The sequence below is a fragment of the Schistocerca serialis genome, chromosome 2, assembly GCF_023864345.2.
Source record: "Schistocerca serialis cubense isolate TAMUIC-IGC-003099 chromosome 2, iqSchSeri2.2, whole genome shotgun sequence".
Classification (NCBI taxonomy): domain Eukaryota; kingdom Metazoa; phylum Arthropoda; class Insecta; order Orthoptera; family Acrididae; genus Schistocerca; species Schistocerca serialis.
Window position 1 is genome coordinate 378,821,932 of NC_064639.1, and position 12,214 is coordinate 378,834,145.

The 12,214-nt window shown below is 38.6% G+C and overlaps 1 protein-coding gene across 1 annotated transcript in view; it reads left to right on the top strand.

Annotated features, from left to right (window-relative positions):
* The window catches only part of LOC126457198 (piwi-like protein Ago3), a 195,987-nt gene that overhangs the window by 177,009 nt on the left and 6,764 nt on the right, over window positions 1-12,214 (top strand). The window lies entirely within an intron of this gene.

A 12,214-nucleotide genomic window follows, 5' to 3' on the forward strand; every position in this document is an offset into this window, starting at 1 on the left:
GTTTTTTAAGGAGGATTGAGAGGCAAGGCTGGAAGTCATAAATTCCTGGAAGGTTCGGAGAGGGTGATTTTGAGGAAGAGGAGGTGGGTCCCGCTGTGACGGAGGACGGAACTGTTATTATTATTATTATTATTATAGATATTGCATTATCCACTTGATATGAACTTCTCTCTTAAGTACAAAGTCATGGCAAATAAAATATGTGAATACAGAGTAATCCACATATTTGTATATATTCTATACACGGTGTGTTCCAATTCTGTTAGGCCTGCTTGTGAGAAATTCCAAACTGCAATGCTTTCTTGTGGTAAGTTGTCTAGCATTGCTGCAGCAGGCATTCTGGCCGCGACTGTAGCAGTACCTGCTGGACACTCATCGGAAAAAGCTGGTAGAGCTCCATCATTTGTGGTCAAGAATTCATCGCATTCCACCTGAATACCGAGAAGTAGGCATCCTTGTTGCTCCTCCACACCACCACCCCAGCCCCCAAAGTGAAGATCATGCACAAGTGTTTGGCCAGAAGATGGATCACAGTCCTGGATCATCTGCTATATTCACTGGATTTGCTCCCAGCTGACTTCTGCTACTTCCTCAACTCAAAATGAAGTTGGCAATGAGACAAAACCGTTATAACACACTTACGGACATCCAAGAAAATTGTACTGCAGTACTAAATGCAATTCCAAAAAAGAATACAGTGACTGTTTCAAAACACTTTCAAATAATTTTCAATTGTTTATTGATTCAGGGGGAGATTATTTTGAGTAAGTACAGTGATTCAGTGAATATCATCCATGACTTGGTTGCCTTAGCCACAATCCTAACAGAACTGGGACACACAGTGAAAGCAAAACTTAAATAAGAGCCATTATTGTATAATTCTAAACTACAGGTATGCACTTTCTGTGTTGCCGTCTTTGTTTACAGATCACTTTCAAGTTACTTCCATCAGTGGGTATGCAATCCTGTTAATACAATACTAGCTACAACCATTAGTTTTGTTACTAAGCTGCTCCACACTCACCATTAGGCAGATTTTCACAAAAGCTCGTCTTATCTTTCCCCCATCAAAGGAAACTTTACATATATCTATAGACTCGTATATGACAATTTTCCCTTAATAGCTTACTCCTAAACAGCAATTAGACTTGTTGTTGTTGTTGTTGTTGTTGTTGTGGTCTTCAGTCCTGAGACTGGTTTGATGGAGCTCTCCATGCTACTGTATCCTGTGCAAGCTTCTTCATCTCCCAGTACCTACTGCAGCCTACATCCTTCTGAATCTGCTTAGTGTATTCATCTCTTGGTCTCCCTCTACGATTTTTACCCTCCACGCTACCCTCCAATGCTAAATTTGTGATCCCTCGATTTCTCAGAACATGTCCTACCAACCGATCCCTTCTTCTAGTCAAGTTGTGCCACAAGCTCCTCTTCTTCCCAATTCTATTCAAAACCTCCTCATTAGTTATGTGATCTACCCATCTAATCTTCAGCATACTTCTGTAGCACCACATTTCGAAAGCTTCTATTTTCTTCTTGCCTAAAGTATTTATCGTCCACGTTTCACTTCCATACATGGCTACACTCCATACAAATACTTTCAGAAACGACTTCCTTACATTTAAATCTATACACGATGTTAACAAATTTCTCTTCTTCAGAAACGCTTTCCTTGCCATTGCCAGTCTACATTTTATATCCTCTCTACTTCGACCATTGTCAGTTATTTTGCTCCCCAAATAGCAAAACTCCTTTACTACTTTAAGTGTCTCATTTCCTAATCTAATTCCCTCAGCATCACCCGACTTAATTCGACTACATTCCATTATCCTCGTTTTGCTTTTGTTGATGTTCATCTTACACCCTCCTTTCAAGACACTGTCCATTCCGTTCAGCTGCTCTTCCAAGTCCTTTGCTGTCTGTGACAGAATTACAATGTCATCGTCGAACCTCAGTTTTTATTTCTTCTCCATGGATTTTAATACCTACTCCGAACTTTTCTTTTGTTTCCTTTATTGCTTGCTCAATATACAGATTGAATGACATCGGGGATAGGCTACAACCCTGTCTCACTCCCCAACCAGTGCTTCCCTTTCATACCCCTCGACTCTTATAACTGCCATCTGCTTTCTATACAAATTGTAAATAGCCTTTCGCTCCCTGTATGGAAAAACTGGTAGAAGCCGACCTCGGGGAAGATCAGTTTGGATTCCGTAGAAATGTTGGAACACGTGAGGCAATACTGACCCTACGACTTATCTTAGAAGAAAGATTAAGGAAAGGCAAACCTACGTTTCTAGCATTTGTAGGCTTAGAGAAAGCATTTGACGATGTTGATTGTAATACTCTCAATTACACTTATTTATTCATAAAAAAAGAAAATTTATCTAGACTATGACTCTCAATAGAAACTTCTGTAGATCCCACAAACTTCTCCTCCTCCAGTACAAGTTCAGCCTTCAATAACATATTCGTACTTGCTTGTATTGAATATAGTATACCATAATTCCAAATACTTTTGCATCACCTACTTCCAATCCAACTTATCACATTTCCTTTCTCTTTGACTCTAGCAAATAATTCTTATTCTCAGCACTGTCTTGCTTTGATAAGTATTATTGTTTTTACTAGCTCTCTCAATTTCCATAGATAATTTTCCCTCATTACCATTGCAGTAGATCCTTTAATTCTCTCTTTCTGTTATTATATGTATAACAAAATCCATTATTTTTTCCTTAAATAGGCATTCTTTCTTAAATGGGGGTTTTGCCTAGGTACGTGGAAGGAGTGATCCGAAATCATAATTCAAGCATGTTTAGGTGATGTAAGAGCTATTTAATCACAAACTTACCAATAATCTGCTACAAATTTAAATACAGCATGCACATATACACACTCTTTGCAAAACATGTTCTTTAGTTTTTTTTTAAAAATCAGCAAGAATTAATTATTTCCTCTTTCCAGTGTACTGTAATGACAGAAGTTGTTGCTCTGGTTGATTGATGTTTGTTATAATTTACTCCTCTTCATTAAACGATGAAAATTAGTTCCTGACATATCCAGCCCTTGTACAGCAGCTGCGAAACTTGGTGCAGCAGCCTCTGCCTCTTCCTTTTCTTCTTCCTCTTCCTCGGCTTCTTCATGATCTTTGCCATCACCATATCATACCTCACGGTGTTTCTTCACTAAAATTTCACACATCTCATTCACATTCATCTCGGGTGTCGTAGTTAAAACTTCGTCATCACAAGAAATAAAGTCCTGGAATGTCACATTTTCAGGAACATCTGTGATTCTACTTCATTCTTCATGGTGAACCATGTCGTATTTATCAGCATCTGATGTACCACAGCCACCAGCCTTTGCAAAACAATTTAACACAAGTCTGTTATGTTACACAATCCCATGCAGCAACAGACATATGCATGGCCTGTAAAATGTTCACTTCCTTCCTCTCAAGGTATATAATTGATTTCTGGATGACTGCCATCCTGTATTTTGCTGTAATAGAGTGTATCACATCCAGGTTCAAAGGCTGCAGATGACTTGTGCAGTTCGGCATTTAACAATGCTTCCTTGTTTTTGAGAATGCCATACAATGAAGATGGCGCAAAATAGTACTTTTTTGCCATGTTTGTCTTCAACATCGTGGATGATTGTCAGCTTTTGCTCAATCGTGGAATTCCTGCTTTTGCATGCCAAAGCTCCACAAAAGTATAAAACTAATAAAGTCGACAACAACGAAGACAACACTTCACCGCTTCCATTTTGTTTGACTGTGACACCTGATCGCATTACCAGAATCACATGGTGGCATGACAAAATTTGCTTTCCTATTTGTTAACCTCTGTTGCTGGTTATGGCTACAATGGAATTTGATCTAGATACGTGTTGACTGAAAGACTCAATTACCTTATACTGCCATCACATGACACATAGTGTGACCAGTGTAAAACTGAAATAATTCAGAAACTCACTCGGTCATGTCAGGAATTGCGTAAAAGCTGGATTTTAATGTTATGGATGTTTCATGTTTATTCCTTAAAAGCGGACTTTTTCTTAAAGCATGATTTGTTAAAAGCGGGTAAGAACAACATTGTTTTTATGGGAGTTTCACCAGGACCAATGGAAACATTTGTTAAAAGCAGGCTTTCCTTAAAAGCGGGTTTGTTAATTTGAGGTCAAAATAGAGTACTCTTCTCCTCATCCTAACAACCGATAGAAAAGTAGTTAACAACAGGCCAAGAGGAATAAAGCCATGCCCAGCTTGAGGTTCAGTGTATGCTACACGCTTTCTCACCAAGAATATGAGTGCTCTGAAGGATGAATGCCTTCAGCTCCCTTTTTACCATTTATAACTAATGCCCAAACAAAAATAGCTCTCTGTTAATCTTGGTAACAGTTACCCAAAAACAAAGCTTCCTTAACTAATGAAAGCAATACCATTTTCCTTTAGAATCTCACCAAGTGAATGCATACTAACAATCCGTAACTGTTTGTAATTAAATTTACACCTACATTCATCCAGTTAGTACTATCTTTAAATGCATTCAGCAAAGATTGTAGTAAGATGTCTACACAAGTAAAAATAGAAAGAATTACCTCAATCAGATCCTTATTTTTCTCTGTAAGCCAACAATATTCCTTATTCACAACTGTTTCCTCTATCTTGAATACATCAACCAGTAAATACTATCATGTAGCACAATGCCAATTTCAAATGGTCAGTGATACACATGCCACAGTTTCTTCATTTCAAAGTCAGTTTACTTGAACCTATTCTTTTATCTTTACAAGTACCAAGCCTCCAGTTATGAATATATTTGATTTTGCACTGGTGCCAATTAAAACTTTTATTTAACTGTCAATCTTCCTACAACACACAGATGACAGTACCGCATGCACAAATTTTTTCTTCCATTACTCTCTCCTCCTCACAGGTTTTTGCTCTGGCAACTATCCCTTATCTTATCATCATCAAATATAAATGCTTGTATTTTGTTTCTTGAATCCACCTCATCAACAGTTTTCACTGTGTCATTTTCCTCAACAGATTCTGCCTCAGTACTTGAATAAAAATCCCTTAACATCTCCTCCACATAACCCTTACTAGTCCATAAGTCAAAAAGTTCAATGGCATTACTTGATTTAGTTGCAACTGCCTCCCTAGTCTTCACATCGTGCTCAAATCTCCTTTCATATTTTATCTGCATGCTCTCTTCTGCAAGTTTGTGTATGTTGTCTATCTCTTTAATCTGTGAACGAGTACCATCTGTTTCCATAATTGGCTGCTCACCACTCTGCTGAACCACTACTTCGTGCTCCATTACCCAAACACTCAAGGGTTTCTTTTATTTTCCTCTTTGTCTCCACTCACATTGAGCATTCCAAAGATTCCTGATAAAACAGACCTAAAACTATAATTTTGTTCATGATTTGCAAGTGGTCCACATTGTACTATAACTTCTGACGCAAAGCCAGCCCCCCCCTCTGTCCCCCCCCCCCCTCTCTCTCTCTCTCTCTCTCTCTCTCTCTCTCTCTCTCTCTCTCTCTCTCTCTCTCTCTGTCTGCTTGTCTGCTGACCGGTTTGATGCTTGAGACAACCACCATGAATTCCTTTACTCTTCACCTCAGAGTAGCATGTGCACCATACGTCCTCAATTAATTGTTGGATCTATTCCAAACTCTTATCTTCCCCTACAGAACTTTTTTACTCTCAACAGCTTGTACCTTGGAATTGTTTCCCTGATGTTGTCAAATGTCCTATCGTCCTGTCCCTTCTTCTTGTCAATGTTTTCCATATGTTCCTTTATCTGCCAATTCTGTGGTGAACCTCCTCATTTCTTATCTTACCAGTTCACATAATGCTCAACAATCTTCTGTAACATCACATCTCAAATGCTTTGATTCTCTTTTGTTCCTGTTTCCCCACTGTACACGTTTCGTACTACGCTGTGCTCCAAGTCTACTCTCTCAGAAGTTTCGTTCTCGAGTTAAGGTCTATGTTTGATATCAGTAGATTTCCCTTAGCTAGGAATGCCGCCTTTGCCTGTGCTAGTCCGCTTTTTATGGTGCCCTTGCTTCATCCATCATGGATTATTTTATTTCCAAGGTAGTAGAAGTCCCCAGATTTGTTTACTTTTTCACTATTCTCATGTCTGCTACTTCCTATTACTTTTTTCTTTCTTCAGTTTGCTCTAAGACCATATTCCATGCTCAGTAGACTGTTCATTCCATTCAGCAGATCCTGTTTAATTGTTCTTCACTTTCATTGAAGATAGCAATCTCATCAACAAATCTTATCATTGGTATCCTTTCACCCTGGATTTCAATCCCACTTTTGAACCATTCGTTTATTGCTGTTGTAGGGGTGAAAACTGCATCCCTGACTTGTCTGTTGTTCCCTTTTGATTATTGTGTATATTACAAATTACCTGTCTTTATACCTTAACCTTATTTTTCTCGGAATTTTGAACACTGTCCATCATTTTACATTGTTGAATGCTTTTTCAAAGTAGAAAAATTCAATGTGTCTTGATTTTTCTTCGGTCTTGCTTCCATTATCAAGTGCATGCCAGAACTGCCTATCTGGTGCCCTTATCTTTCCTAAAGCCACACTGATTGTCATGTAACAGATCCTCAATTCTCTATTCCATTCATATGTTTATTATTCTGGTCAGCAGCTTGGATCCATGATCTGTTACGCCGATCATCTGATAGTTGTCACACCGGTCTACCCTTGCTGTCATTGGAATTGTAAGGATGACATTTTTCCGAAAGTCTGATGGTATGTTGCCAGTGTCATACATTATAAACACCAATGTGAATAGTAGTTTCGTTGCCACTTCACCCAGTGATTTCAGAAATTACAATTGGGTGTTATCTATCCCTTGTGCCTTATTTTAACTCTTTCAAATTCTGATTCTAATACTGGATCCCATACGTTTTACGTACTGACTCTTAATTTCTCCTTCTATCATGTCATCAGACAATTCCGCCCCCTGATAGAGGCTTTCAGGGTACTCATTCCACTTATCTGCTCTCTCATCTGCATTTAATAGTGGAATTCCCATTACACTCTCTGTGTGCTGAGCCAGTCCTTCCTAAGATCATATGTATAATTTTTTGCCCTGCAGCCATTTCACCTGACTTTCCTGCACTTTCTATTTATTTGATTCCTGAGACATTTGTGAAGCTGTTATTCCCCTTGATCAGCTGAAGCAATTCTTCTACTGCTCAATGTTTCTTCACATTTACTTTCCTTGTATCTGTGCTTCTGTGCAATCTCTTCGTAGAGATGACCACTCCTCTTCAACTGAAATGCCTGCTCTGTGTCCCAAATCACAGTATCCATATTCTTAGTGAACTTCAAAAGCATCTTGTCTTCTTTAGTACTTCAGGTATCCCACTTTCTTCCACATCGATTACTCTGGACAGTTTTCTAAAACTCCTGTCTACTTTTCATCATTACTGATTTTTGATCTGAATATATGTCTGTACCTGGATATGCCTTACAGTCCAATATCTGATATCAAAATTTGTGTCTCACTATGATGTAAACCAGCTGGAATCTTCCTGTATCTCCAGGTTTTTTCCAAGTATGATTTTCATCTTCCTTTACATACCGAATTACTATACATGAGATTGTTGTTGGCATTGGTTTGCTCTTGGTTGTGTTGAGAACAACCCTATTATTGAACTGTTCACAGAAACTCATTCGCTGCCGTACATTCCTATTCAACCTTCTCCTGTTATATCATTTTCTGCTGCTGTTGATATTACCCTATGTTCTTCTGACCAGAAATCTTTACCTTGTTTCCATTTCACTTCATTGACGACCCCCCCGCCCACTATATTGAGACTGAGGCTTTGCATTTCCCTTTTCAGATTTCCTATACTCCCTTCACTTTCAGACTTCCAACATTCTTCTCTTCTACTGGTAGGTTGTTATCCATAGGTTATTTCATGTTTTTCTCATGGTTCTCCTCCTTGGCAGTCTCCTCCCAGAGATCTAGATGGGGGACTAATCAAGAGTCTTTTGCCATCATGACACCTATCAATTGCAGGCCACATGCCCTATGGATACACATTGTGTGTTTTAGATGCAGTAATTGCCATTGTTCTGCATCCTCATGCTGTCAGTCATAGCTAATTTTTTGCCTTTTAGAAGCAATTACACATCCCAAGGGCAAAGGAGTGCCCTGAACCTGTGTCCACTCCTCCACCGTTTGTATACCTGTTTTTAAAACTGTCTTGTTCCTCTATCATAATTTGCCACAGTCTAAACTGGTACTGAAGCTTCATTCAGTTTCCCTATTCTTGTTTGTGGTAGTGATTGTCTGCTATCAGGTGTTACTACCTCCTCTTCAAAACCCTTCACTACAAACCAAGCCACTGTGAGCACGTTCATTTACATTATTGGTTGTCAGTGCCTCTTGCCAATTTACTGCTACTTTCAACATGTGACCCTCACTTTAAAAACCCTCTTTGCTTCCATAGTGACATTAGAAACAAACACTGGCAAATCACTACAACCCCCTGAACCATAGGCAGCTCATTTCCTGTTTTGCTCATTTCCATAGACTTTTCCATCGTCTATGCCAGCTGCTGTCAGTAGCTGTCTGGCCCAGGTGACTATATCAAGATGGCAGCTGCCCCTCTGCACACGTTCTGAGAGCTTTTCCTTGATATGCTTCTTTATCCGACAAACCTGTGTGACACGCTTCTGGTCAGCTGACTGAATGTCAGGCATGTCTCTTGTACTATTTCAGATGCCATCAGCTGCATTCAGAGTGAAGTTGTCCATTTTTTGAGTGATGTAATCACACTTGGAAAATTTCATTGCGGCTGTTTTTTCTGCAGTTAGCCAATATACTGCATTTCACTAGCATCTTTTAGTTGTTTCTTAGTGCTCATTGTCCTCTACCAAAAGGTTAAGAGATGCCAACTTAGTACAAGAGGTAAATAATTCAATTTTTTGCACTTCCTGAGGTCTTTATATGACTCTCCTTACTTGATGTGTTCTGTTCAATGCTACAGTTGGGTATCTCTCAGGATTTACTGTTGGGAAAAAATATGTATTTCAACAACCAGGATGTATTTCTTTCCTACAAATGGATATCTTGAGTTGTGGCTTAATACGAACGGCTAGTGATTAGATAACTATAATGCTAGAAGTCGATATCTTGACATGTCATGTTAGATATTTCTGTAGCCTGTAAGTTAATAATATTGTCCACATTGTAAACAATGTTTGGTGAGTATAGTTTCCCCCATTATTTATGCATTTGTCCAGTTTATGTTGTAAAGCATGAACATCTTTCATAATTGCCAAATATACTGAGCTGGATTTCATTTCACTATGACCAATAACCATAAATTTCAAATCAATCATTTTTACATTAGGTAGTTCCAAACAATGGTGAAGCACATTGCAACAACAAATTTGTTTGATTCTGTCCTCCACAGTGATTACTAAGATGTACCATTGTAGGGAGAGGTCTGAAATATTCATACAAATGGCTTGCTATCTTACAGTGTCCTCGTTTCCCCCTCAATTTCTGCCACATCAATGTGGTTGTTTTGGTTTTAGGTCATACAGTATGGAAAGAAGATTTGAATAGTTACTTATAAAACAAGTTGTTGTTGGTAGGATCATTTGGTGCCAACAAAACATGCTGGAGATTGAATTTGCAACTTACAGAAGTCCCATCTGAGTTTGGTTCTCGCTCCATGTCTTGGTTCTTTTCCTCTCCAACCCTGTCTTTTACTGATGAGCATTATAATTTAGTGCAAGTTCATCTGTATTGTCCCAGAGTCCCAGAGGTGTTGTAGGACATGCATAGAAGACCTGGTCTTTTTCAGGAAGATGAAAACAGAACTTCCTGTATGTAAGTATCAGATTTAGCTGCTTCAAGATTGTTTCATGTGGCCAAAAATAGAGGAAAAACGAGGAAACTGTAAGATAGCAAACCATTCATATGAATATTTCAAATCTGTTCTTGCAACAGTAAATCACATTTCCTAATTTAGCGAACACTTTGGAGGACAGAAATTAAACAAATTTATTGTTGCAATGTGCTTGATCATTGTCTTGGAAATATCTAACATTAGTTTAAAATTCATAGTTGCTGGTATAGTGAAATTGAATGTGATTCATTGCGTTTGGCAAACTCTACAGAAGAAAAAAATAATCAGAAAAGCAAACTATCCTGCTGACTAGAAGACTCTAGTCAGCAGTGCAAGAAGAAAGGGTGACAAACCGTATGTTGTTCACGAAATAACCCATGAGAAGATTAGCAGCTGGAAGGATAATCTAAGTCACCGCATGACTATTAGGAATGATGATCTGAATGGGAAGCCAGTCAGATGGCAGAGGATTTGCTGGCTAAACTTACAAAACACCATCCATTTGTTACACAATTTAAAGAATACTTGGACGAGAAGCTTAGAGGTCTGAACTATAACAAGAAAAATCAATAAAATCTCATTGTCTGACATCATATATTTATACGTGTCCATCATGTCTATAATAAATGAAAAGGACAACTATTTGATGTCCCTGTCCATGTCAGTGTTTCCTGCACTAGAATTGGAATATTGGCTATTTTACAAAAACTTGCCTTCTCAAAGATATCCAGAAGCATGTGGCTCATCACCTGAAGATGCAGTGAACGACTTCTGACAATAATTGCTTTGAAATTTTGTGGTATTTGTGGAGGTGAGAAAGTGAATGACCAATAGTGTTTTTCAAAATATTTGACATTGTTGTATATGGTTAAAACAACTCTTGCATATCTCAACATTAATATGTATTTCTTTGTAAATAAATATTTTTATCATCATTAGCAGTTAGTTTATTTTGCAAATCATAAGTGGGTAACGTACCATCTGGACCAGTGCAACAAGTAGATATCTCATTTTTTAATTAATCAAACAATGGAAAATCCAGGATGGAATGTAACAATACCAGAGAGGGAAAGTTGCTACTAACTATATAGTGGAGTTGTGAGTCGCGATAGGCACAACAAAAACATTCACACAATTATAGCTTTCGGCCATTAAGGCCTTTGTCAGCAGTATACACACACACACACACACACACACACACACACACACTCATGCAAATGCAACTTGCACACACGTCTGCAGTATCAGAGAACTGAAACCATTTAAAAATAAATCAATAACCAAATAAATTTTGAAAGGAGGATGAGAAAAAACTGACATTACTGACTTTTCTGAGCTAAATAAGCACTTAATATTGAAATTTTTTCAAACACTTTGTGAACAGTGAAGCTTCAAAATCCTGAGAGATTTTCAAGTGTGTTTCTTTTAGTGACAGCTATTGAACTTAGCCAATCAGGCTGTTGCTCTTGCAAATTCAAGTTGCCTACCATATAAAATAGTGTAAGTTGTTCTCCTAGCATAGATAGAAGTGTATGAGACTACTCTGCCTTTAGCTCAGATTCGGTTCTCACTATTGCCCCATGTTGAACTTTGTATTCCTCTCTCTTTAGATTTTAGGAAACCAAACGAAGAACGTGTTTGGTGACACCATCTCTGGTGGGCCTTTTGAATTTGCTTGCACAATGGCCTGATTAGCTAACTTGTATGCTAATTGACATGGAACATAAAGAATGCATCTCCCCCTCCCCCTCCCCCTCCCCTCCCTCCAAACTCGGCCAGACCTCAGACCTTACCACAACACACGTCTGTGTGGCTCAAGAGCTAATGACACACTGCCAGAGCTGTATTGCTACCTCAAAGTGAGATGCAGTGCCATGTATGAAATGTGCTACCAATATGTTTCAACCTCTTTAATTGCATAATCAAAAAGTGGAAAGTCCATGTTGGAATATCAACAATTTTTTGAAAAGGATTGGTTGCTAATCACTGTAAAGATGATACATGTAGTGGCAGACAGGCACAACGAAAAAACTGTCACATATGAGCTTTTGAACAAGGCCTTCTTCAGAAAACAAAACACCACACATTCATGCAAGCAAGCACACCTCAAGCGCACACAAGACTGCTATCTCTAGCCCTGCCAGAGACACGTGCCTGTGTGTGTGTGTGTGTGTGTGTGTGTGTGTGTGTGTGTGTGTGTGTGGTGGGGGCCTTTGCTTAAGAATGGTTTTGCCAAAAGTTCAAGTGGTAAAAGTCTTCGTTGTGCCTGTGTGCAACTCGGCGTGTAATTTTTATGGTAAGTAGCATA